The sequence below is a fragment of the Dendrobates tinctorius genome, unplaced genomic scaffold (genome assembly GCF_039654945.1).
Source record: "Dendrobates tinctorius isolate UK_male_01 unplaced genomic scaffold, ASM3965494v1 ptg000029l, whole genome shotgun sequence".
NCBI lineage: Eukaryota > Metazoa > Chordata > Amphibia > Anura > Dendrobatidae > Dendrobates > Dendrobates tinctorius.
This window is the reverse complement of record NW_027361697.1, coordinates 9013531-9041434: the sequence shown is the minus strand read 5'-3', so window position 1 is coordinate 9041434 and position 27904 is coordinate 9013531. Positions and strand designations below refer to the sequence as shown.

Below are 27904 nucleotides of genomic sequence, written 5' to 3'. Positions count from 1 at the left end.
TTAAAGTATAGGGCCAAGGATGGGGGGTATTATTAGTGTAAAGGGTCAGGGTAGGGACATTGTTACTAGAAGGGGCACAGGATGAGGGAGGTTGTTACAAGATGGAGCAAGGACAGGGAACATTTAATACATGGGTTGCAAAAACGTACAGTATGTCATCAGACCAACATGCTGGGGGAGGAACAGGTCCAAATTTTACACCAGCGACCATCGGACTCTAGTTATGCCACTGTGTACAACCACAATGCATAATTCAGTGCGCCCCTAAAAGACCTAACCTATCCCTGCTAATCCCAATTGTCCAAACATTCAGAAAATAATTTTACACAATTACATAATTATTTGTTATTTTTTTCTGCAAAGAAGTCGCTCATCCCACTTTCCCGACTCTTTTGGAGGATTCGCTGACTCTAAACTGCAAGGAAAAAATGTGAGTTACATGTCACGGTAACAGCGACAACATATTAGAGCCATATTATTACACCCATTCGCCTGGAGGGAGAAACCAAATGATCTCATCAAAGAAATCACATGCATCATTTTGCTTGGATCAGGAAGTAGGACACAATTACAGGTATCACTCCTGGAATCGCTCCGAGACGGTTCAGCACCGCGGACAGCGGGCACAGAGGATAGTCTGCGCATGGGTCATAATAGAGCTTGTAGGCATAATATTCATTATGTGGAAGTGATTACGCTGCACAAAATCCGCCTCGATGTCTGACTGGCCAATGATGCAAACAGCAATGTGATAGATAGGGGTCTGCTTTATGTACACGTGAAATGCTGGCGTACGTCCCCGGGTTTGTGTATCGATGATTAGGTTGGTCGCTTTCGATAGGATGATTGAAGGCCTTGCTCAGAGGAAGAGGACGATCTCTCGGCGTTTCTAATATTATTTCACTTCATTGGACAAATCCTAATGTTGGGGGAGGGGTGGAAACTGCACATTCCCATGTTTCTGTCTCCAGTGGATGTGGAAGCAGCTGTATACAGGAGGTTGCTCTCACCTCCCTTGCAGGAAGAGAAGCAGCAGACATTCTATAGATGCAGGTGAGGACCACATCTCAGGAGGATGCTGAGAGCCTGAGTGAGTTCATTTCTTCCACCATTATTTCACCCCCAGCTTCCATCATAACTGAGCACCGATAGTGACATCAACCATTCACATCTGGCCTTACGTGTTCACCAGATCCTCGTGACATGGATTTGCAGCGTTATGGTCGCCCACCCTCGCCTTGTAGCTACGCTTCGGGATGTGTGTGCAGCTTAGGAGCTTGTGGGGTCTACAAATTAATAATTAACCTACTTATTTTGTGAAATGGTAAAGCGACAAAAAAAAAAAAAAAGAAAAGTCATTATTGTGATTTCCGGATGAAACTTGATGGATGAGTAGTTCTGGAGTGTAGTTGTTGTAGCAAAGATCGATACAAAGGAAGCGTGTGCAAAGGAGAGAGGAGGAAGCATGGTCCGAGCGTCAGGGATTAATGGCACGGATGCCTTGGGAGTGTGGAGTTTGTCCTCGTTTTTCACATTCCTCCTCACTCCTCTGGTTTCTTTCATGCAGATTTAGTTTTAAGGCTGGAGTCACACTAACCTGCGCAAAATACAGTCAGTATTTTACATGCGTAATACGGATGACAGACCCCTAAACAGTGCTCCGTATGTCATCCGTAATCAAGGTGAGGTCGCGTATTTTGCGCATGTCAGCATCCGTATGTAATCCGTATGGCATCCGTATGGCGAGATTTTCTTGCAGGCTTGCAAAATGGACATATAATGGAGCCCTATGACAGGGTTTCTAAAAGACACCGGGCGCGTATTTCTCGCAAGTCACGTGTGGTCCATGTGTAATCCGTATTTTTTGCGCACCCATAAACTTGCATTGGCGTACTACGGGCGTAGTACGCTGACAATCACAGCATGCTGCGAGTGGCACGGAGCGTAGGATACGGAGGAGAAATATACGGCTGTTGGGAGCTGCCCCATAGAGAATCATTGGTCCGTGTCTAATGCGTGCTTTTTGCGCCTCTCACTCGGCCGTATTCCTCGCCAGTGTGACTCCGGCCTAATTCTTATGAACTGAAAAGAAATGCACATTCTGAGCTTTTTTTCTATTGCAGAAATACAGACACCATGAGGGATAATTATTTGTTTATTTATTTTACTTAAAGAGTAAACATTGTTTTAATTCTTATTTCATAAATCAACAGTACACAATATAATAAGCAACTTTGTAATATATCTTATCAGAGAAATCTGCTTTTTTCACCTCCTGGGTTGGTCTTTCATCTTTAATTCATGGATAAAATCTGTATTCGATGAGGACAGATTTTCCTATTGCTGAGGCAAGAGATGACAGTTAGTGCTTGTGAACTTCTATTGAGTGGAGAGGGGCGGAGCTAGCGACAGACTCCTGCTGCAAGCTCACCTCAAACGACAGCTACAGTTCTCCATAGAACTTTATAAGCACCAATTGTCATCTCTTATCCCAGTAATGAGGACAATCTGTATTTGTGTGAATTCATAATTTTGGAAATAAATGATCAGTCCAGGGGGAGAAAAAAGCAGGTTTCTCTAATAAGATATATTATAAAAGTTTCTTATTTTCACATGCACTATTGATTGATGAAAATAAATACATAAAATGACGGTTACTCTTTAAATTCACGTATAATGGGATTAAAAATTATATATTTTTTCAAATGGGTTTTATTAAAAAATTGTGCACTGTTTGATTTTAAAGACCATTTGTTTCTCTGCTCATCAGATTCTGAATGAGATTTACTAATCTGTCAGTGAGCTCTTTCTGAGTTTGTAACTCTTTTATCTGCCTTGGAGTTTGTGCACACAACCATCAGAGAAAAACGGTTTGATCAGAGTGGCATCACTTTTTCTCAGAGGTGGAAATAAAAAAAAGTTTCTCCACCTTCTCCTAACAGTCCGTGAAAATCGGACTGCACTCGGATGTCATCCAAGTGCAGTCTGTTTTCCATGGACCCATAGACTTGCCATGACGACTTTTGATCCAACTCTCAGATCAAATTCGGACATGGCTTCAAAAATCAGACATGTGCACATCCCCATAGAATACCATAGGTACGAGTGCTATCCATAGAGCCACGGGTAGCACTCATCCGGTATAATCGTTTCTGTGCATGTGCCCTTTTACAGAGTTCCTTTCAGTTTATTTATGACTATAGACCACATCAAAGGAGAGTTGAACATTCATGTGGTCATAAATCAGCTAAAAGCAGCTCAGAAAACAAGAGTTACAAACGAGCTTACTGATGGATTCTTAGTTATCTCATTCTGCAGCTGGCAATGAGCAAGGAATCAAACGGCCTAGGAAGCCAAACGATGTCAAATTTTGAATGGAACCAATTGGCAAAAATTATTTTTAAACCAAAATGCATACATTTAAGCAAAAAAAAAATATCCTGATGGCGCCTATATCCTATAAGAATCGCATTATTTTAGCTGTTACTTGAGCAATTTATTATGCCAATTTATAATCCCAATGTCGGTGAATCATAATTCAATCAGTAATGGCTAAAGATCTCCCAAACATTAGATGTTTAGGCAAATAACTTGCTCATCAATAAATGATTTCATATGAATGTTATATCCACAAGTGAAGTTTTTAGATATATTTTTTATCTATTCTATGTTTTTTATCCCTTTTTTATACTTATAAGGACACTAGCTGAAGAGCCCGGCGCATAGTAACTAACTGTGGTTAGTTATAGCAAATTATAATTATCCTCCATCCCATAGACCCGTGCCCATATACCCATCACACATCCTCCATCCCATAGACCCGTGCCCATATACCCATCATACATATCAACCATCCCATAGTCGCATGCCCATATACCCATCACACATCCTCCATCCCATAGTCCCATGCCCATATACCCATCACACATCCTCCATCCCATAGACCCGTGCCCATATACCCATCATACATATCAACCATCCCATAGTCGCATGCCCATATACCCATCCTCCATCCCATAGTCCCATGCCCATATACCCATCACACATCCTCCATCCCATAGACCCGTGCCCATATACCCATCATACATATCAACCATCCCATAGTCGCATGCCCATATACCCATCCTCCATCCCATAGTCCCATGCCCATATACCCATCACACATCCTCCATCCCATAGGCCCGTGCCCATATACCGATCACACATCCTCCATTCCATAGTCCCATGCCCATATACCCATCATACATATCCACCGTCCCATGCCCATATACCCATCATACATAGCCGCCATCCCATAGTCCCGTGCCCATATACCCATCATACATAGCCGCCATCCCATAGTCCCGTGCCCATATACCCATCATACATATCCTCCATCCCATTGTCCAGTGCCCATATACCCATCACACATCCTCCATCCCATAGTCAACCATTATGACATCATAATGAGGGGCGGGTCTTGATACACACACACTTTTTCCCCATTATGTAGATAGGGGCAAAATTGTTTGGTGAATTAGAACGCGAAGGGTTAAAATTTCACCTCACAACATAACCTAGGACACTCTCGGGGTCCAGACGTGTGGCTGTAGCTGCGACGGTGCGGATGCCAATCCCGGACATACACACATACATACATACACACTTGAGCTTTATATATTAGACTAGCTGAAGAGCCCGGCGCTGCCCAGGCATAGTAACTAACTGTGATTAGTTATAGCAAATTATAATTATCCTCCATCCCATAGTCCCATACCCATATACCCATCACACATATCCTCCATCCCATAGTCCTGTGCCCATATACCCATCATACATATCCTCCATCCCATAGGCCCGTGCCCATATACCCATCACACATCCTCCATCCCATAGTCCCGTACCCATATACCCATCACACATATCCTCCATCCCATAGTCCTGTGCCCATATACCCATCATACATATCCTCCATCCCATAGTCCCGTGCCCATATACCCATCATACATATCCTCCATCCCATAGTCCTGTGCCCATATACCCATCATACATATCCTCCATCCCATAGGCCCGTGCCCATATACCCATCACACATCCTCCATCCCATAGGCCCGTGCCCATATACCCATCATACATATCCTCCATCCCATAGTCCTGTGCCCATATACCCATCATACATATCCTCCATCCCATAGTCCCGTACCCATATACCCATCACACATATCCTCCATCCCATAGTCCCGTACCCATATACCCATCATACATATCCTCCATCCCATAGGCCCGTGCCCATATACCCATCACACATCCTCCATCCCATAGTCCCGTACCCATATACCCATCACACATATCCTCCATCCCATAGTCCTGTGCCCATATACCCATCATACATATCCTCCATCCCATAGTCCCGTGCCCATATACCCATCATACATATCCTCCATCCCATAGTCCTGTGCCCATATACCCATCATACATATCCTCCATCCCATAGGCCCGTGCCCATATACCCATCACACATCCTCCATCCCATAGGCCCGTGCCCATATACCCGTCACACATCCTCCATCCCATAGGCCCGTGCCCATATACCCATCACACATCCTCCATCCCATAGTCCCGTACCCATATACCCATCATACATATCCTCCATCCCATAGTCCCGTGCCCATATACCCATCATACATATCCTCCATCCCATAGTCCCGTGCCCATATACCCATCATACATATCCTCCATCCCATAGGCCCGTGCCCATATACCCATCATACATATCCTCCATCCCATAGTCCTGTGCCCATATACCCATCATACATATTCGCCATCCCATAGTCGAGTGCCCATATACTCATCATACATCCTCCATCCCTATATACCCATCATACTTATCCGCCATCCCATAGTCCAGTGCCCATATACCCATCATACATATCCTCCATCCCATAGTCCACCATTATGACATCATAATGAGGGGCGGGGCTTGATATGCACACACTTTTTCCCCATTATGTAGATAGGGGCAAAATTGTTTGGTGAATTGGAATGCGCGGGGTTAAAATTTCGCCTCACAACATAGCTTAGGACACTCTCGGGGTCCAGACGTGTGACTGTGCCAAATTTTGTGGCTGTAGCTGCGACGGTGCGGATGCCAATCCCGGACATACACACACACACACACTTGAGCTTTATATATTAGATGAGCTGCAGTATCAGGCGCTGCCGCGTGGACGGATGTGCTGCACTGTTTGGGAAAATGTTGGAATTTTGAATATTTTGCCAAAAAAAAAAAGTGTTGCGAGTCCCGTGGGCTGATTCCCACCCATCACAAGACGTTTCCGTGCTTCTTCCTTCGTCTCCCTGAGCATCGGCGTGCATGGCCAGATTTGCGTAGCTGGAGCCTGTGGGCGAAGATCCGAGTGCTGAAAGCCGTAGTCCGTGCCCGCGTCACACATGATGTACAGGGAGATGCTCGCTCATATCACAGAGCAGAATCTGCTCTCATCTCCCACACGCTCCGTCCACAGCCCAATGCGGCTTACATCAGTTTAATCAGTTCCCAGTGTTCACTCTTCTCCGCTGATTAAATGAATGTACAAGTGCCGCCATCTCTGCTTGTACACGTATAAGCCTGCTGGAAAAGATGAATTGTGTATATGACCCTTAAAGAGTAACCATGGTTTTAATATTTATTTTTTTTATATAACTCAATAGTGAACTTGAAAATAAGAAACTTTATAATATATCTTATCAGGGAAATCCACGTCTTTCTCCTAAATTGATCTTTCATACTCAACTCATGGGTAAAGTCTGTTTTCAGTCTCATTACAGAGACAGGAAGTGACAGTTGGTGCTCATATTGTTCTACGGCGAACTGTAAGGGTATGTGCACACGGTGCGGATTGTGCTGTGGCTTTTTCCTTACGGATTTGGCTTAATCCGCAGGTAAAATAACCTGAGGGTTAGCCTACGATTTTCCCCTGTGTTTTGACACCTGCGGATTCCTATAATGGAGCAGGTGTAAAAAAAAACACTGCAGAATCCGCACAAAGAATTGATATGCTGCGGAAATGAACCCGCAGCATGTGCACAGCGTTTTTAATTTTAGACTGACTTTAACGGTACTGTACACCGCAGGAAATTCTGCTGCGGATCTGCAGGACCAAATCCTCTGCGGATCCGCAGCACAATCCCCAACGTGTGTGCACAGACCCTAAGATCTTGCAGCAAAATTTCTGTCTGCCTCCAGCTCTTTCCTTCTCTCTCCATAGAATCTTAAAAACATCAACTATCATCTTCAACTTCAGCAAAGGAAAATGGTTTAATGCAGATTTTGCCATTTTTACCCATGAATTCAGAGTGAAAAATCAGAAATATATTACAAAGTTACTTATCTTCATGATTCAATATTGAAATAAAAGTGAAAACGACTGTTAAATTTTAAACGTGTGTTTGAGGGTAAAAAAAATATTTCTTATTTCTGCAATTGGGTTTCATTAAAAAGCTTTCCACAGTTTGCCTTTAAATAGACTTTCTATTTTATAGTCATAGAATCATAGAATCGTAGAGTTGGAAAGGACCTCCTGGGCCATCTGGTCCAACCCCCTGCTCAAAGCAGGATTCGCTAGTCTATTGCAGCAGATTGAGTTAACTGAGAATCCATGAGTGAGCTCATTCTGACAGTCTTCTGGGAAAGTTTTTAGGTCTCTGTCTCTTTTTTTTTTTTATTGGCGTCTTTTGGATGTGTCTGCATAACGTCTTTTAAATTAAACCTGACAAGTTTTTGAAGCAGAAGACGCTTCAGGAAACTCTGGCTTTTTTTTTTTTTGGATGGTTTCTTGAGAGTTTTTTGCAATTATCTTTGCAGCGATCGTTTTTTGGAGTTTTTTTCCCATAGTTTTTATGATGTGTTTTTTTTTTTTTTTTTACTGTCATTTTCTGGCTGTTTTTAAGACTCTGTTGTAGTCGAAACGCTCCAAAAAAAAAATAACATCCAGTCGTCTTCTTCGTTTTTTGAGATTCACATTTACTTGTATTGCAACAAACAGGCAATCCCTGCATGTGTAGCAGTTGTCGAACAGCCGTGAGATATGCAGCCGCGGGGACTCAAACATATTATTCGAGCTGAAAAATGGAGACTCTGTGGGTCTTGGAATGGAAAATGGCGACAAAAGTAAAAATTTAATTTGCGAATTTCCCCCAAAATTTTCACCACTTAAATTAAAAAAAAAAAAACTGTATATATTTGGTATCTGTGTAATTGTAATGACCTGGAGAATTGTACTGCCGGGTCAGTTTTACCATATAGCGGTATAAATGTAAAGGCTCACATAGGTTGAAAAAAGACCTGCCGTAGTTCCATCTTTATTTTTCCTCAGAAGGAAAAATAGTAATCACAAACTCAAAAAAAAACAAAAAAACCCTCATACGACTATGTGGAGGGAAAAATAAAAAAGTTATGGTTCTTGGAAAAAAGGGAGGAAAATACAAAAATAAAAGTAAAATGGGGGTGAAGGGACTTATACAGCTCAATTCTATACAAGTGTACGAGGATGAGCTACTTTTCCAAACACCGAAAATGGTCACAAGTGATGATGCATCTGAAAAACTAAAAAAAGTATATTCTTTTTGTAATTTCAACCCATAGAAATTGTTATGTCAAAACATAGTCTGTATGCTGTCCCAGTACCAAACAAGACCAAAATTAAGAGTTCTCCCGAAAGAACATAGAACCTATAGATATACAGGAGTGTTAGCAAAATTTCTTTGAAAAATATAATTTCTTTATTGCACAAATATAAACATACAATAAGGATAAAAACACATATAAAAAGAGAGAGTGTCAGATATAAGCTAACATCATATATTTATTCCCACATGCAATGGTAGAGAGTTTCTATACATGAAATTAGTAAGAATAGGTTAAAAATTAGGTTAGGTCAGAGTAGGCTAAAAATTAAAAAATGGATAGTGGATTTTTATTTCTACTTCTATCATATACACCCAACAATAGTGATTTAATCATGTGTGGACACATATCCAAAAATGATGACAGAGGTAAGAAAGAAAGCGAAACGCGCGTCAGGGTGCTCCTTCGCTACCATACAGGTTCTATGTTTCCCTTTAAGCATCACCATTGTATTTTTGCATGCATTACTTTTATAGGGTTGTGTCTGTGCTGTTATACCATCCTCGGGCTCACCATATAACTGTGCTCTACTGTTCACTGAGTGCTGTTTTGATATTTCTGCAATAATTGATTTTGGCACAGTAGTATCCTTGATTCTGGGATAATACAGGAATTACTAAATAGTCCTAATATTCTGAACATTTCCTGAAGAAATTATATATTTTCAAATAAATTTTGGCTTATACTCCTGTATATCGATAGGTTTTTTTGTATCCTGCTCTAGTCCACGGTAATTAATGACAGTTTCACATGGAAAATGGACCCTCTGGAGCAAAAAAATCGCAGCGTGCATCGGTGGGTGAGTTGGATGGGTTATATAGGGCCAAATGACACATGGAGTGCACTGCGGACAGGCGCACAAACTTTATATTGATGAAACCATGTTTGCCTTGCCCAGAGGTGATACCACTAATTCTCAGTGTTGTCATGTAGATCCCTCTTTCCTATAACTAAATATTACCAGAAAATTAGCTGAAAGTTCTGAAGCCATTTATTGTATCAACATAAATAAAGAGCTGAGCTGAAATAAAAGATACGGCCTGTATAAAATTAGAAAACTATGACTGCTTTCTTCCAGAAATAGCACCACTCTTGTCCATAGTCTGTTTCCAGTGTTGCTGGTCAAACTCCTTTAAAGGGGTTGTCCAGTTTTCGGATACAAGTCCACGTGACTGGAGACTTGTGAATCCTCACATCGCGCACACTGTGCACTGTCAGAATTCTCCAGTGGCGGTGATGAAAGCAAGTGGTCATGTGACCACAAATATGCGGTTTGACACATTCTGCTTAAATGTGTCTGGCCTTGCCCAGTATACTTATATTGAGTGAGACCACGCACGCCTTGTCGGCACATGGCCCCATGTATGCAAATCACATACTTGTAGTCACGTGCTTGCGAGTCCTCACAGGCCGCAGTGTGTGCAATGTGAGGATTCACAAGTCTGCAGTCACTTAGAGTGACTGCAGATTTGTAGCCTAAAGACCGTAAACCCCTTTAAGCACATGGGGCTGTGCTGCAATACCCAACACAGCTAGTAGTGCTGCTGGCCCTGGAAATCATTGTGTTTCTGAATCATGTAAGGTTTTTCCACGCCTTTTCCCGCACTCACTGTACATCGGTGTGCATGGCCAGATTTGCGTAACTGAAGCATATTGGTAGACATCCTAATGCTCGGAGCCTCGTACAATCATTAAACATTGCATGACGATACAGATAAACCTGGTAGTAAAAAAAAAAAAATCATCTGATACAAAAAACCCCATAAAAAATCACTTGGTTACACCCATACATATAAGAGGAAAACTATCACACGTGAAAAGCAGACAAACGGTTATTGAGAGGTTAACGTCAGTTTTCATGCACGCATATAATTAGCTAGATACAGTACAGAAATGATATACGTTATTAAAGTTGTTGCCATAATTAAAGTTCTGGAATAGTTACATAGTGAGAATTCCACTTTGATGACCCTGGTGTGTTGGATAACGAGAGTATTTTGATTGGATGCTCTTGACCTCTTTCCGCTATCGCTCCTTTACAACAAACCGCTGGTACTAGTCCCCAGACACAAGACGAGCCCTTGATGGATGTTATAGGAGCGCTGGCATTTGTACCTTTCACTTCCTATCATGTGCCTGACAGCTTTCTCAATCCTCCTCTTCGGCTTGCCCCGCTCGGTGCTCACCAGAGACCGAACAAACATTTAAGACTTTCTTTGCAAGCTTTCAAAAACATCATGGTTAATTTTCCACACTACGCTACCATAGCTCTTAGATTTCTTTTACATCCGCGCTGGGATTTGTAGACCAGTACATACTGGAGCAGTGATACGTGGCAGATCCTTAAATGACGATGCAGAAGTGCTTAGTTTGTCCTTCAGAATTGACGATGATTTTCAATTTTGCGGACCAGTTACCGAACCGTGCTACACTGCCGGGCACAGAAAAACTTGTACCGAAATGTACAAGGTAGAGTTGAGTGAAACGGGTCGGTCAAATTCAAAAGTCGCCGACTTTTGCTAAAGTCGGGTTTCGCCAAGCGAAACCCGACCATAGCGTGAGGTCGGCCATGCGGTCGCCGACCCGAGCGCCAAAGTTGGATTTCCCAGAATGCTTGCACGTGAATTTTTTCAGCCACTGAGCAAGGAGGTACACTGTGGGCAACAAGATGACATGTGCAGCATCGAGAGAGGGAGATTTCCACACTTTAAAAAAGCGGTCCGGCATGTAGGTGTGTTTACTGTCCTCCACTCCCTGCCGACTTTGCTTCCCCATTGACTTGCATTGGGTTTCATGTTTCAGTCGGCCTTCGACTTTTCACGATAATCGGCCGATTTCGTTCGACTCGACTTTTGAGAAAGTCGGATTTCATGAAAAAAGGCAAAGTCTCTCATCTCTAGTACAAGGGCCAAAAATGTTATTACAATGAACCAAAAAGCTAACTAGTATCAAGGCAGAAATGTCGTTATCGATGTAAAGGACTTTTTTCAATTTTAAGCAAGGGGAGCCGTATCGTGCAGGGAGGTGCAATTTATCAGCAACCCCTTATGTGACCAGGGGCGAAAAAAACTTTTGCTCCTTTAGGATACTTATAGATGACATCTTCTTCAAGCTCTTCCGCATGCAATCCACCTGAAAAAGTGCCGCAAAAAGAGCCCCATAAAATAATGTGTAGCAAAAAGACATAGCTGTGCACATGTGCTATGTCACTACGTTTAAAGGGCACCTGTCACTTGAAAAAAAGTCATTAACCTGCAGATATGGGATTAATCTGCAAGTTAATAGTGTTCTAAACCTGCACGGTGCAGTGAGGAAATTAACTCTCCCCCCCCCCCCCAGTGGCGTTCAAGTTTTAGCCACGGGGGTGGTGACAGTGCAGGTTCAGTCACTGCTCTGTGTATAGAGAGAGGTAACTGCACCTCCAGCACTTACTGACAGCCAGCTTTCTTGCTGATCCTGCCATCAGTCAGTGCTGGAGGCGCAGCTACAACCACCGCTTTCTATACACAGAGCGGTGACTGAATCGGCTCCTGAGCTACCCCCGTGACTGTATGCCAAACGCTAAGGGAAGAATAAAGCTGATTTCCTCCTGGCAGCGGGGGTCTAAATGCAGTCTCTGAGAAGGTTCAGAACACTATTAACCTGCAGATTAACCCCATTATAGCATTTTTTCACGTGACAGGTTCCCTTCAACTGCGCCAAGAATCAGCTACTGAGTAAAAAACAGCAGAGCCACTGCAAGAACGACAGCAAAACCACCGGCAAAGCCGCTTCAGGGAAACGACTGCTGGCGTCTTTCTGAAGTGTCTTTGCCCGGGATCTCTAGGCATATACAATGGCCTTATCAAACCATTTTTTTATCTTTGCTTCTATGTGTAGGTTATAAAGGTCAGAAGGAAGAATGTTTTTTCGTTTTTATACTGACATAATAATTAGAAACATTTTATGTCTTACACTTCACTGGAGAATTGTCTTAGGGCAATAATTTTCCTTCCAATATAGACTATTACCAATTTTTCTACCAAGTGAGTCAACCACTCTATCTTGATATAAAACGGTTGTGTCCTGTATCTACATTGGTTGGTGCCTGATAAATGCAATCCTCTTTCTATTATGAGAAGACGAGTGAGTGAAAGAGGGTCTCCTCGTATCCACAGCAAATGGAGCTAAGAGACTGTTCCTGATTTTCTGCCCCAACGATTTAGCGCCAGCAGTGAGAAATACCCATTATCTACATGTACTCCCTTTAAAAAAAAAGAAGAAATTCACTCAAACTACAGATGGGTAACCATTTATGCCAACATCCGTAGGGTGACAAAGGTTGTACTTGCACCACAGCCCTAGAAGGTGAACAGAGTCAAAAGCTGAACTACTGCAGAACAACAGTGTGTGGTGCCTGGACTGTAACTGCTGTGCTGTGCCATTACTGCATGAAGGATACCTGTTATATGCAATACATGTGTTTATTGCCTCTTTACTGTGATACCGCTGTGTGCATTATCCACATATTATCCTTTTGATGTGACATCACTGTGATCTTTAGCCATTAGCAATGACATTATCTTCATGCTATGAGATCACAGAGTGAAATAACCTTCTATTTCTACAACTTTAAAGTGTCCTGTGACATCATTGTTGTTGTTATTTCTGTTTTCTGACATCACTGTATGCATTATCCCTATGATATCCCTGCTGACAGTCTGAAGATGACGCTAGCTTAGTAATATGCTCCTGTGTACAGACATCCCTGTGTGCATTTTCAGAGATGAAACCATATGAGGTCCAGAGGTTACAGTTGTATTTGTGAACTGGAACCTAAACTTGACAAATGGTTCTCCTACCATTCACAGATATGCTCACACAGCTTTTTATGCCAATTTTAGAGCTAATTCCACATCAAAAACTGCTTCAAAATACTTTCTAAGTAAGCTTTCTCACTGAGCCACCAGGCAGCACGGTCCTGGGTTCGAATCCCACCAAGGACAACATCTGCAAGGAGTTTGTATGTTCTCCCTGTGTTTGCGTGGGTTTCCTCCCACACTCCAAAGACATACTGATAGGGAATATATATTGTGAGCCCCAACGGGGACAGTGATGAAAATGTGTGCAAACTGTAAAGCGCTGCAGAATATGTTAGCGCTATATAAAAAAAAATAAAGATTATTATTTAAATAGGAAAAATAACATAGCCGTTCACGCAGGCAATTTTTTTTTCCAACAACATTGAAAAAATTGCACCGCACTAAGGTTTCTGTGCTTTAAAAATGAACTTATAATCCACTCTACATATGCAAACGAGTCAACTCCGAGCTAGTCCAGCTTCCCAGAGATCAGTCCTTCCGTATGGGGTTAAGAACCAGCAGGCAGGTAGTTTTTACTTACCTGCCTGTTCTGCCCGGCAACAATTTCTACCAGCTCATAGTGGTCATGGATGCTTCTTGCGATTTTCCTGCTTCTGTTGACGTCATGTGGACAGAGCAGCATTTTCTCTTCCGCTCTGCTCTGTCAATATCACACTAATTGACAGCCAGCTCCCCACTTCCCAAGTGCGGAGAGCCAGTTGTCAATCAACATAACGTTTGCAATGATGACCCATCAACAGAGCAGCTCGGGAGAAGAAGAGCTGTAGTGATGAACGAGTGTGCTCGTTACTAGAGTTTTCCGAGCATGCTCGGATGTCCTCCGAGTATCTTGGGCATGCTCGTAGGTTATGTTTCTGAATCCGCAGCTGCATGATTTGCAGTTGCTAGACAGCCTGAATATATGTGGGGATTCGCTAACAAACAGGCAATCCTTGCATGTGTTCCAGTTGTCTAGCAGCTGCGGGGACCCAAACATCATCTACAAGCACGCACAAACTACTAGGAGATCACCCAAGCATGCTCAGAAAACTCTAGTAACAAGCACACTCGCTCATCACCTAAGAGCTGCTCTGTTTACAAAAGGTGAAATGAAGCTGATGAGTTGCCGACTGAGCAGGTAGAGATCGCCTCCATATAGAACAGGCACATACATGCTTGTTCTTAGCCCCTTACACAAAAATAATAAAAGTCCTGGATGTCCCCTTTAAATAAAACTTCATGTGGATTGCATGGGTTTTTATAATTTGCTATATTATGTATGTGCTGACGAAGGGATATTTTGACTTAATTTAAACCAACTTCTTGTAATCCAGGAAATTAATTTCTTGGAGGCATCAGTAATTAGATGATACGCCTAGCTAAGCAGTTCTCAATATAAATAGTACAAATTATGTAAAAAAACAGAGGTATTGTAAGGTGCCAGGGAGTTAGTCGTGGGCGAGGGGCAGCTGTGTCCCACACCCTGGCAACCTACATTAAAACAATGTCCCGATTCTCTTGTTCTATATGTGTGATGCGTAACACTCACATTTTGGTCGCAGCCCTCTGCTGCCTCCAGTTCTTAGGTAAAAAGTATTGGGCAAAAACTTTTCCATTTTCATAGTCCATAGCACAGCACATTTTTATAGCCACTGTTTGTTGGCCCTGAGCTATCCCTTCCCTCACTGGCATCTCTGGCCACTTGGATACTCTCCGGCTCCACAGCTTCCATGAGTCCCGTCCCAACTCCCTTATGTGATTCCCACTCTGGCTTCCTCTCCTAGGAAGGTAATGAGGCACACTTATCAGTGCCTCCAATGGGCCATAGGCCCCGGACTTTCCAGAAATCACAGCTGAAATTTGTGACTGACAATTTAATGCTGCTAAACAGCACCTGCTCTTCGTGCCTTTCAACCCTCTGGCCTTGAACTGCTGCTTTCTCTTCTGTCAATCTAATCTGTCATTCTCACTCAAAAAACAGGAATTCATTACCTTTTTGTCCCACTTGCTCCCCTCAAATTGTGGGCTAGTGCTAAGCATTAACTGTCTCTTTACTCTATTTGCCTCAGCAGTTTGTTCCTGGGGAAACGTAACCTTTCACCTTAACTACAGTCACTATCTTCTAACCGAGAAAACAGAAAGCAAAAAACACAAATATCCTGAACTAAAAAGTAAAAAATAAACTGCAAATAATGCTTAAAGGTAATAATAATAATAAGGGTATTTAGTAAACATAATTTTGATCAAAATAATGTACAAGTCATCCCGCCACGTCACGGCAACCCTTGTGGGACAGTCCTACTCTAGTATTTAAAACCTTTTCACTTGCCAAGTGATGAGAATGTGAACAAGGATCGAGCGGCTGAACCACTAGTAAAAGCATAGGTCAGACAGGATGGTTTTCCCAGCTCAGAAAGAGGGCGGTCACACCCATATATGCACTGAATGCACAATGAAATGAATAAAAAACGAATCTGAACTGAGAAAAGTAAGTAAATGTGTATGCACAATGTAAGTGCATATTAACACATGACCATTAACCAGAGAAAACAGAAATCAAAAAACACAAATATCCTGAACTAAAAAGTAAAAAATAAACTGCAAATAATGCATAAAGGTAATAATTATTATTACACTGGGTCCTAAACCCTAACCTATATTTCCACCTGTGCGTCCCCTGCACTTTCCCCAATACCTTCAATGCTTATCACACTCTATACATTTTACATTTCTCACGGCACAGTAAAATGCTTGACAGTATTCACACCACTCAATTGTTGTTTTCAGGGGCAGGAGCACAAAAATCCCTGCCCCACCCTTACATCATCTTGAGAACAAGCGAGTGTCTTCAGTCTCACTAGGATAGTTTTTTCCTTGTGCAGATCCAATGAAAAGTAGGGAGACTTTACAAATTGGTACCTGGGGAAAAATAGCTTGTCCTATTCCTTAAAGGGGTGGTCCGGCCCAAATCGATAAGTCTTCAGTCACTCTGTGGACTGCACACTTATGAATCCCCCCCAGCACACGCACTGGGGATTCACCAGTTGCTGAGCTGAGAATGGTGGGTATGTATGAGTTATACATACTCCCGGCCATTGGGCACGGCCTAACTTGTACACAAGTGTATGGATGCAAGTCCACTCTCACTGGCCAGGGTATGTATAATTCATGCATAACCTCCGGTAGCGGCTCAGAAACTGACGGATCCACACAGCGCACAATGTGCACGTGTTGGGGAGTCATGAGTCTGCAGTCACACAGTGATGGTAGACATCGATTTGGACCGGTCAACCCCTCTAACGGCATTATCCTCAAACAGTCATCATCTACCACTGGAAGTCTGACCCCTTGGACTCCACCGTCCATGAGAATGAGGGTCTTGTGTCCCTTACAAATATCGGAGCAATAGTGTACATGGATGACCACTGGTCTGTCCATGGAAGTGGTGGTCATACGTGAGCTACTGCTTCCATAAACCTATTAAAAAAATGACATGATAGGTGGACTTCTCTGGACTTCCACTCCATCACGAGGTTCTTGTGATCGCTGGGAATTCCACTGGTTGGATCTCAGTAATCATACTGTATACAGTACGGTGGAAAGGCGATTTATGATGTTTGTTGGATGCCTGACAAGTGGCACATGGAGGGGAGAGCTGGAAGAGGTTTTCTCCTTCCGAAAAACATTTATTTAATACATAATTATAACAGATCGCTTGAATATAAAAACATGGCTTGCAGTGATCTTTGGCTGCAGTTTATATAGAAATGCTCCCAGATCTGCTTCTATGGAGAAGAGAGCTGCACTGCAGAAGAAAAGGGGCTGGCAGCAAGTGAGGCATTGGAGGAGAAGTGCATTAACCAGGCGTGCGCTGGGGAAGGATCGGTGTTAGCCGGAAGGTCATTGAGGGGATGCAGCTTACGATGGATAGGATTAGAGAATATACAAGCATTGTTCTTACATTTGTCTTACAGCAAAGATGAGAAAACAATGTTTTTTTTTAATGTTTTTGGAAAGGGTGGAATTTAAGAATTCTGGCGATGCATTAGACCTGAGAAACTTATGACCCCCATACAGATTAGATGTTAGCTGAACCAGCCAATTTTGACAGAACTGGGCAACCATTTCATGTGTATGGGGGCTCTTAATTCCCATATAGATGATATTGGGGGAGAGAAGGATCTGGACATTGCAATTCCAACATCCGATCCATTTGTTTTCCAGAGGGGGCGTGAAAGGAAGTTATCACTGATCCCAAGGTGCACTCAATTTTTTTCCAACAGCCCCATGAACATTGAAGCAGTGGAGGGTGCGCACTGCCACTCCTTTTTAATAATGGAAAAAGTGCCCCCGCATGGTCCCAACAGTCGGACTCGCACCAATCAATAACTTATCCCCTTTAGTCCACACTGTGATAACGTCACTTCACCAGACAACAATTTACATTATCCTTCAGCCGCACATCTATAGTCCCCTCATAGGACCATACGCGCAGGTGCACAAGACCGTGTATTCTCTCGTCTCAAAAAGTCGAGTTGATAATGTAAATGACATTCTGATAAAACTTTGATCAGAGTGTCAGCGTCACTCAGATGAGGAGAAAGGAGGAAAAAAATTCTCCCTCTTATTCATTCTTTGAGGCCGCAGAAATTGGACTGCACTCAGATGTCATCCGAGTGCAGCCTGATGGTTTCCATGCACTCATTGACTTGCAATCCAAATATTGGATCAAACTCAGATATGCTCGGTCCATGCAAAGACATGGACGTGTGCGCGGCCCCATAGAATAACATTGGTCTGATGGCTGTCCAGTGTTTTATCGGATCACACGGAAAATACAATGGTGTGAGCGAGCCCTAAAGGGAAGAGAGAGTGCTAAATGCAGATTTAACTCTTTATAGAAGGGGAAAGTCACAGTAAGATACTCTTCATGCATCGGAGCTGCAATGTATCTTTCATTTCTGGTAAGGTGTGATATCGACATAGTGTCAGGCACAAGGTCATATAGACTTTCTTTTAGCCCAGATTTTATACTCCAGTTTTCTGCCTGTTTAGTGATAGAATACATGAGACAGTGATAACTCATATGAAAAAATTCTGATATCTACACTGATATTATTGTTACCTCCTATTTTACATAAATGGCACTTGCACATAAACACATTTGCATCTGATCCATTATTGTATGCCAGGTGTACGCATATTTTAGTTTACTTCTATCTTATACAGGTGAACAATGGGGCATTGTTCTTACGACTCATCCGCACTGCAGAGCTCTGGGCAGACTGTACCGCGAAACAAGGAGACATTACAATAAGTCACATATTAAATTATAGCGAAATAAAGTATACAAAAAGGTACGACACAAGTAATGAAAGTTGTGGGGCAGCTGCGTGGTTCGCTGTTTGATCGTAGCACCCTGTTTTGCATCTAAGGGCTCATACTCACTGGCAATAAAATCAGACGTTTACAATCCGATTTAAAATCGGATTGCACTCTGACCAATGTTAGTCAATGGGTGACTTCTCACTTGCGATTTTTTTTTTTTTTTTTTTTTTTTTTTTTTTTCCCCCCCCATCCAAAATCGGACTGAGAAAAAAAATCGCAGCATGCTGCGATTTGCACCAATGCAAGTCAATGGGTGCAATTAAAAAAACGGACCAAAAACAGACCATCCGTTTTCCATCCGTTTTAAACGGATACATCACCATTCTGTGGCATAGAACACTGTAAATGGTCCTGTAAATGACTGTAGAATAATAGTTGCTGCGAAAAAAAAACGGATTGCAAACGGATGTAAAACGGATGGAAAGATTAAAAATCGCATAGAAATCTCATGACACTCGCATAGCACTCCACCCTTTTTTACAGTCCAGAAATCGGACCGTTTTTTTAATCGCAAATGGGTATGAGCCCTAAGGACAAGATCAGCGTGGAGTTTGTATGTTCTCACTGTGTCTGTGAGGGTCTCACTCAGGGACCCTGGTTTCCTCCTAGATTGCAAAAATGTAAGAAAATTGGCCCCTAATGTGTGCTATAGATGTATTGGGGATCCATTGGCACCAAAACTGATGGGACTCATAGCTGAGATGTATTTGTCACATGTTGTAACACAAAGCTTTTATACTGATTCACAGAACACACCTGGAGATCTGAATTCAGCGGATGTTTTACATAACCCAAGAAAATCGAACTGCTCTACGTCCGCTACATCGGAGACCCAACCCATCTGCTGTACCTTGACCTGCAGTATCTGTGGTATGACTCATTTCTGCAGCAACTATCATGTATCTTTATTACGGTACAGTGTAATTATCCAGTTTTTATGACACTAACATATTTAACCCTAACAGGGACAGCACGTTCTGCTCTTCCTTAGACAATCCAGTAGTGAGAATGCAAACCACACAGTGTGGTCAAGTCTGTGAAGCCATGGAGAAAAACAACATCTTGGATTATGGGACATAATGACATTTGTTAACATTTGTCAGTTCACATTAACTGGAAGAGGGTGAGACTGCATGGAGAGGGACAAGTGGGAAGACTGCAGTTGTCCTTGGCAGCAGTGCTGTCAGGGACATCTTTCGTAGATGCTAACAAATTATGCATTTCACAAAATTGCAATATAAGCAGTTAATGAAATGCACAACACCACATGTACATTACAGTGAGAAAATCCTGGAAATGTTAAAAACACAGATGTCCTCCTGTCTTCATGCACTCAGTTGTCCTCAGCTCTTGACATCCTCAGCTGTCCTCAGGTCTGCATGCAATCAGTTGCTCTGAAGTCTTTATTCACTCAGATGCTTTCAGTTCTTCATGCACTCAGTTCTCCTCAGCTCTTCATGAACTTTGTTGTCCCCAGAACTTCATGAACTTTGTTGTCCTTAGGAACTTCATGCACTCTGTTCTCTGCTCTTCATGCACTCAGTTGTCCTCAGCTCTTCATGCATTCAGTTCTCCTCAGCTCTTCATGTACTTTGTTGTCTTCACCTCTTCATGCACTGTTGTCCTCAGCTCTTTATGCACTTTGTTGTCTTCAGCTCTTCAGGCACTCAGTTCTCCTCAGCTCTTCATGCACTCAGTTCTCAGCTCTTCATGCACTGTTCTCTTCAGCTATTCATACATTCAGTTCTCTTCAGCTCTTCATACACTCAGTTCTCCTCAGTTCTCCATGCACTTTGTGGTCCTCAGCTCTTCATGCACTCAGTTGTCCTCAGCTCTTCATGCACTTTGTTGTCTTCAGCTTTTCATGCACTCAGTTGTGCTCAACTCTTCATGCACCCAGTTCTCCTCAGCTCTTCATGCACTTTGTTGTCCTCAGTTCTTCATACACTCAGTTCTCCTCGGCTCTTCATGCACTTCGTTGTCCTCAGCTCCTCATGCACTCAGTTCTCCTCAGCTCTTCATGCACTCAGTTCTCCTCAGCTCTTCATGCACTCAGTTGTCCTCAGCTCTTCATGCATTTTGTTGTCCTCAGTTCTTCATGCACTTCGTTGTCCTCAGCTCCTCATGCACTCAGTTCTACATAGCTCTTCATGCACTCAGTTGTCCTCAGCTCTTCATACACTCAGTTCTCCTCAGCTCTTCATGCACTTCGTTGTCCTCAGCTCTTCTTGCACTCAGCTATCCACAGGTCTACTTATTAGATACACTTGAGTATTGTATAAAATAATGGTGACAAACTCATAAAAGCTAAATTTATTATACATCCTCTTGTATGTTACAGGTAACTGCATGTGGTTTAAGCATACCTGAAACCTGAGTTCTTTGAAAAACTATATAAATATGAATTGATTGGATAGACAGACAGACAGATGAAGATAGGTAAATAATAGTCTAAATTTACCAGATGGCACAATTACAATGTACCAATCTTCAGATGAATCATAAATTCTGATCGGCCAAAATGTGCTTATACATATGACTCATCCATAATGTTTTAATCTCATCTAATACGGTATATTGTGACTTAGTAATCCTTCTTAATGGACATTTAATAGGAATTACAGATTATTATAATCCTAGACCATAGTAGAGAAATACTGTTCAGGATGTGTTTTAACTTTCCTTTATTAGTGATGTAGATAAGAAGAAACTCCTGTCTGTTCTAGTGCTCATACTCTTGATTAAGCAACAATCCACTTATTCCCGAGAAATTCCAGACATTATATGGCCAGATTTAAATATTAGTTTTTGGGATTTTAAAATACTTTTATTTCTTATACCAATCTATTTAATGCATCCCAAATGTGTATTACTGTAAGTCTCATAAGGAACACAACAAAGTATAAAAAGATTTAAAGTGAACCTGTCAGCTGTTTTGGCCGCTATAAGATGCGGCCACTGCTTTTCAGGGCTTATCTACAGCATTCTATAATGCTGTAGATAAGCCCCCGGTCCAACCTGCAAGATAAAAAAGTAAGTTTTATTATACTCACCAGAGGGGGCGGTCCCATGCGATGGGTGTCCCGGGTCCGGCGCCTCCCATCTTCTTAGGATCGCCGCCCTCTTGTTACGTCATCGCTCCCTGGCATCACGCTCCTGCGCAGACAGGGCCGGCCCGAACGTATAGGCGAACTAGGCGGCCGCCTAGGGCGCTGACCCAAAGGGGGCGCCAGAGAAAAAATAGAAAAAATTATAAAAAATATTTTCAAAATGCAAAAAGTTTTAGGGATGGAAAGAAAAGTGTACATATTTAAGGGCAAATATGACGCAAGAGAGGTTGGTTGGGTTGGCAACAATTTCGATAGAATCTGAAGTTGCTAAACAAATTAATCTCGGTGACTTAGTGTCATCCTTTTAAAAAAAAAAAAGGCAAGGAAACAAAAATGTTAATTCCCTATGGTCGTTTTTGTTTTGTGTTATTGATTACTTTGTATATATTTGTCCTATACAACTTCTCAGAAGATTAAAGAGTTAGGAGAGAGTTAATGAATCATTGTTGTTGTGGTTTATTTTGCTCCTAAATTTATATCCCAAGTTTTCATCTACTGCCAAGAATAGTTGGGGCACAACAAAATAGTTACGCCTAGGGCGCCGTAATCTCTCGGGCCGGCCCTGTGCGCAGACATACTTATCTGCCCTGTTGAGGGCAGAGCAAATTCCTGCAGAGCGAAGGCGCTGTCTGTCTGACCTTTCCCGGCGCCTGCGCACTGCAGTACTTTGCTCTGCCCTCAACAGGGCAGAGAAGTACGCCTGTGCAAGAGCGTGATGCTGGGGACCATGAAGCAAGCAGGAGGGCGGCGTTGCAAGAAGATGGGAGGCGCCGGACCCGGACCTGCAACACCCATTGGACCGGACCGCACAGGACCGCCCCCCGGGTGAGTATAATAAAACTTATTTTTCTTATCTTGCAGATCGGACCGGGGGCTTATCTACAGCATTATAGAATGCTGTAGATAAGCCCTGAAAGGCAGTGGCAGTATCTCATAGCGGAAAAATGAGGTAACAGGTTCCCTTTAAACATTTAGTACATATATGTTTACCTTTGCACATTAGGTACACTGCATGGCAGAGGCATAGCTCGGGGGTTCAGCTTGGGGGGGGCAAATCATGAGTGGGCCCCTAACCAGGTAACCCTGATTTAAACTGTGGTGTCGCACCCTAATTGTGGGTACAGGGGAACCTCAGTAGATGACTGCGCTGTTACCAAAAATAAATCTCTACTCGAAGACCAGCACTGATATTACCGACATATAGTGACAATATTGTGGTAGATATCAGTCCTACAGAACATATAAGAGATCACAGCACAGTTACAGATAATGACTTGCAGAGAACGTTCTTTCTAATGGAGTCGTTCACTTTTCCCGTCTTTTCCATCTGGCCCAGACCGACATGCCAACTTCTCCAGCCAAGACTCGCCTGCAGAGAATACAACAAAGACACATCTGACTTCTCATATTTCAAGCTCTGTCCCCAACTATTCCCAACCTGCACAAACTCCTTATCCTGTTGACACCCCAATACTGAGCCGCTGCTGCCGTATGTGTCCCTATTACTGCACCTGCTATGTGGTACAAAAACCATGCTCCTCTTACTGCCACACATAATAATGCCCAACATTGTGCCCCTTACATGTTAATAATGCCTCCTTTGTGCCCTCTAGAAGGTAAAGCTGTCCCCTAGGAAATATCAATGTGCTGTGCAAGTGCCCTAAAAACAGTGTCCACATTTTGCCCCTAGAAAGTGATAATGCCCCATGTGCACCTTTGACAGTCAATACGCTGAGTGCTCCATTAATGTCATATAGAAAAAATAAAATCCATATAGGCATCTTTAGAATAAAGAAGAGCTGACATTTCAACTTCCATTGAAGAAGACCTTCACATTGAACAAATGGGATTAATTAGACCCAGGAACAGAGGGACTAATTAAAACAGGGGAAGTAGAGAGAGAACTAGCACTTCAAAATCCATTGAAGTTGGGGCCTCCTGCGGTGATTAGATAATTACAGCAGGGAGATTTGCTAGGAAGTCTGCGATCTGTTTAAACATAGGCAGATAATTGCAGGGGCTTCCTTTGTTCCAAGGAAGAAGCTTCCTCTCTTCAAAGAAAAACTTGACAATTGCAGTTAGACACTCTGTCTCCTATGTCCAGTTATGAATATTGGGGTTTGCATTGATCCGATATTTATGGAACAAATATTTTCATGGACTTACTGAAAAAAAAAACCCTATTAAAATGTACCTTTTATTAAGTACCTTTAAAAAAATCTTAATACTGATTCTTTGATACAAATATCCCCTAATCCATGGGCTAACTGGGATTCTAACATTACTTAAGAAGAATGGATGATAAATTGCAGATGAAACTGATCTACCCAGTCAAAAAACTAGTTAAATTTATCTGGCCAGATATAACAAACTACAGCAGGAAAAATTCCTGAAAAAACAGCCCATAAGAGCCTCAAAAAAGAAAAAGGGAAGGGACAAAAACAATATATATACAAAATTGATATATAGTGCTGCACACTAATTAGAATTAGGCTAAGTGCACACGTTGCGGAATTCCCGAGGTAACTTCTGCGGGAATTCCGGAATTCCATTCCGCTGGAAAACCGCATTTTAAATTCACGCGATTTTCCCGCGGAAAAACTAGCAATTTGCAAGCGTAATTAGCTTGCAGAATGCTAGCGTTTTCCAAGCGATCTGTAGCATCGCTTGGAAAACTGACAGGATGGTCACACTCGTCAATCATATTGTTTGATGAGTGACCAACTTTTTACTATTGAGGCCGCCTATGCAGCATCAGTAGTAAAAAGATCTAATGTTAAAAATAATAATAATAAAAAAAAATCGGGTTATATTCACCTTCCGGTGACGATTCCGCAAAATTAATGAGCATGCTGCGTATTTTTCCGTGATGCGATTCCGTCGCGGGAAAATCCGCAGCATTAGCACAGCATTGCATGGATGCTGTTTTTTTGTTTTCACGGCGCAAACGCGCGTTAAAAACCGCTGCGAAAAAACCGCGACGTGTGAACACAGCCTTACACTCAGCCGGTGTGTGGAAAAGAGTGATCTGGCCCTATAGATAACTTGGCCTAACTGAACACCTACCTAGGTGCGGAGGTTGACACCCTAAGAAATACGAGAATGGCGCCCCCGCTCGTGTGTCGGCTGCCCCTATTCTCCTATATCTCCCTATAAGACGTAAGATCAGAAAAAGAGAGCCAGGTGGCCTGTATCCACTTGTTTAGGAGATCTTCATGGATGAAATAGAATGTTTTATACAATCAGATATAGGTGTTTAGAAAGAATAAAGGGTCCATGACGCCTTAGTTGCTTCACACCACTCATATTAGATAAGTATTAGATAAATTGTATGATACAACCTAAAACTCCCTACCGAAAAAGAAAAATCCACTAAAATATGCAATGTATGATTAGTCACAGCAAATATGTCTACTGATCCATCATGTTGCCACAGTGATGCCATTTTTGCTTATAAGGGTAGTGATACCAACATATCTGCTGACATCCACACATAAAGATGAACTAAAGCCTCGATCCTGGACTCTAGACTACACCAGTATACCCTTAGAACAAATCCGTAGACACAAAAGATGGATCACATAAGGTAACAGGTTCACATACTAATGAATATCTACAAACAGTCAGTGGCTAAATACCACTATTGATACCTTAGGCAGATATACAGATGCCCATCTATGCATAAATGTGAACCCATAAATCAAAACAACCAAACTTTGTACTTATCTGTGACCATCAGTTGCTGCGTAGTATTAGCACAGATGGAGTCCGCTCACTCTCAACGTGTTTCCCCCTCTGTGGGTTCATCAGGAGAGACTCATTGTGATCATAGCAGTCTGGCAGTGGAACGTTGTCCAATTCATTTTCATCATCGTAGCGAAGGGATGAACAGAAGGCATTCACTCACATCACCATAGGGCCATTCTAACCCCTCCAACTAAATATTATATGATAGATGATGCTATACATACCATGTTTTGTCTTTATAGAAAGATAAAATTGCGATAAGAAACATGACGACAATTAGCTACTGCCTGGCACCTCCAGGGGCGAAAATATACTGTAAATTGGGGAACTCATAAAAACAAATGAGCATATATTATACAGTAAATAAATGAGTAAATAGTATTACTACATTTAAATAGCATATAGTACTTAGTTTACGTTATTTTGATCAACAAACCATAAAAGCCATCCTACCAAGACAAGATGTACCCATCGGGATGGTCCTAACCTGTCCACCACAAAGTGTACCATCGGGATGGTCCTAACTAGTGATGAGCAAGTATATTCGTTACTCAAGATTTCCCGAGCGTGCTCGGGTGATCACCGAGTATATGGATGTGCTCGGAGATTTAGTTTGTCTACGTAGCTGCATGATTTGCGGCTGCTAGACAGCCTGAATACATGTGGGGAATTTCTAACAAACAGGCAATTCCCACATGTATACAGGCTGTCTAGCAGCCGCAAATCATTCAGCTACAGCGACAGAAACTAAATCTCTGAGCACAATCCAAATACTCGGAGATCACACGAGCATGCTCGGGAGATCTCGAGTAACGAGTATATTCGCTCATCACTAATCCTAACCTTTCCACCACAAGGTGTACCCATGGATACGGTCCTAACCTTTCCACCACAAGATGTACCCATCGGGATGGTCCTAAATTTTACACAATAAGATGTGCCCATCGGGATGGTCCTAAATTTTCCACAATAAGATGTATCCATCGGTATGGTCCTAAATTTTCCACAACAAGGTGTACATATCAGGATGGTCCTAACCTTTCTACCACAAGGTGTACCCATCGGGATGGTCCTAAATTTTACACAATAAGATGTATCCATCGGGATAGTCCTAACTTTTCCACAGCAAGGTGTACCCATCAGGATGGACCTGACCTTTCTACCACAAGGTGTAACTTCACAGACAAAACCCAAGAAAAAAAAAATGAGCCTATATCCTACAGGAAATAAATAAGGAAACATCAATAGTACATGTACGTTACATAGGGTACATAGTTAACGCTATTTGGATCGAAAAAGCATAAGTAGAAAAATAAAGATATTCCTAAAAAAAATTCTGAAAAACAAAGATTAAATTATATTAAGTTAATTATTCTGTTCTGATAATATTAACAGCCTCGCTCTTTTCTTGATGCATTCTGTAGTTTTTCACCCACTGAGCACCAAAGCCTTGCCCTCTCCACATACCACTCATACAGAAGTAGTTGGGGCTCTGTCTCTGTAGATCCCTGCTGCGAAAACGCTCCCGCTCTGAATGCTGAGCGTGTAAATTACCGTATCAAAGAGCAGCCATGTAAATTACATTCCCACCTCCTGCAGTGAAGCTGCAAATTTGTCCATTACATGAAATCATCCTTTTTTTTTTTTGCGGGTGATTTAACGTTAACGTCGCAGCACTAATTTGGCAGAGACGTGCTGCTTCTCCTTTGTCTTCCACCATCTCCTAGAATACCGTAGATAACGTAGGTTAGGTATATCGTTAAATATTTATTTTTCATTTTTTTTTTTTAGGTTTGATGGGGGATTGTTCGGATGACAGCTGGAACTGTTGTGATCACAGGAGGAATCCTAGCAACTGTGATACTTCTATGCATCATTGGCGTACTGTGCTACTGCAGACTTCAGGTGAGAGAATAACCCAAGGACGAGATGATCAAATATTAATGTCTTGTATCATTGATAAGTATTAATATATTAAATATAAAAAACATATTTTAAAAAAATTCTATTTTCCATACAGTATTACTGCTGTAAGAAAGACGACCTAAATGGGGAGTCAGAGGAGGACTCCGGCCACCGGCCTCACTCACACTTCCCTTGCCATGACTGCTCCTCATCCCACGTGGATGGAGGGTTCCCTCCGTATACAGCTC

The 27904-nt window shown here is 42.2% G+C and overlaps 1 long non-coding RNA gene across 3 annotated transcripts; it reads left to right on the top strand.

Moving 5' to 3' along the window:
- Window positions 1–595: 595 nt before the first annotated feature.
- On the top strand, window positions 596–27573 carry LOC141085797 (uncharacterized). 3 transcript variants are annotated; one of them, XR_012231410.1, is made up of 4 exons: window positions 596–1053; window positions 19644–19807; window positions 21236–21333; window positions 27543–27554. It is a non-coding gene; the product is annotated as an uncharacterized lncRNA (long non-coding RNA). The 3 variants fall into 3 exon arrangements; XR_012231411.1 differs by having other exon boundaries at window positions 600–1053; window positions 19644–19764; window positions 27543–27573; XR_012231412.1 differs by lacking the exon at window positions 21236–21333 and having other exon boundaries at window positions 611–1053; window positions 19644–19764; window positions 27543–27570.
- The last annotated feature ends 331 nt before the right edge of the window (window positions 27574–27904 follow it).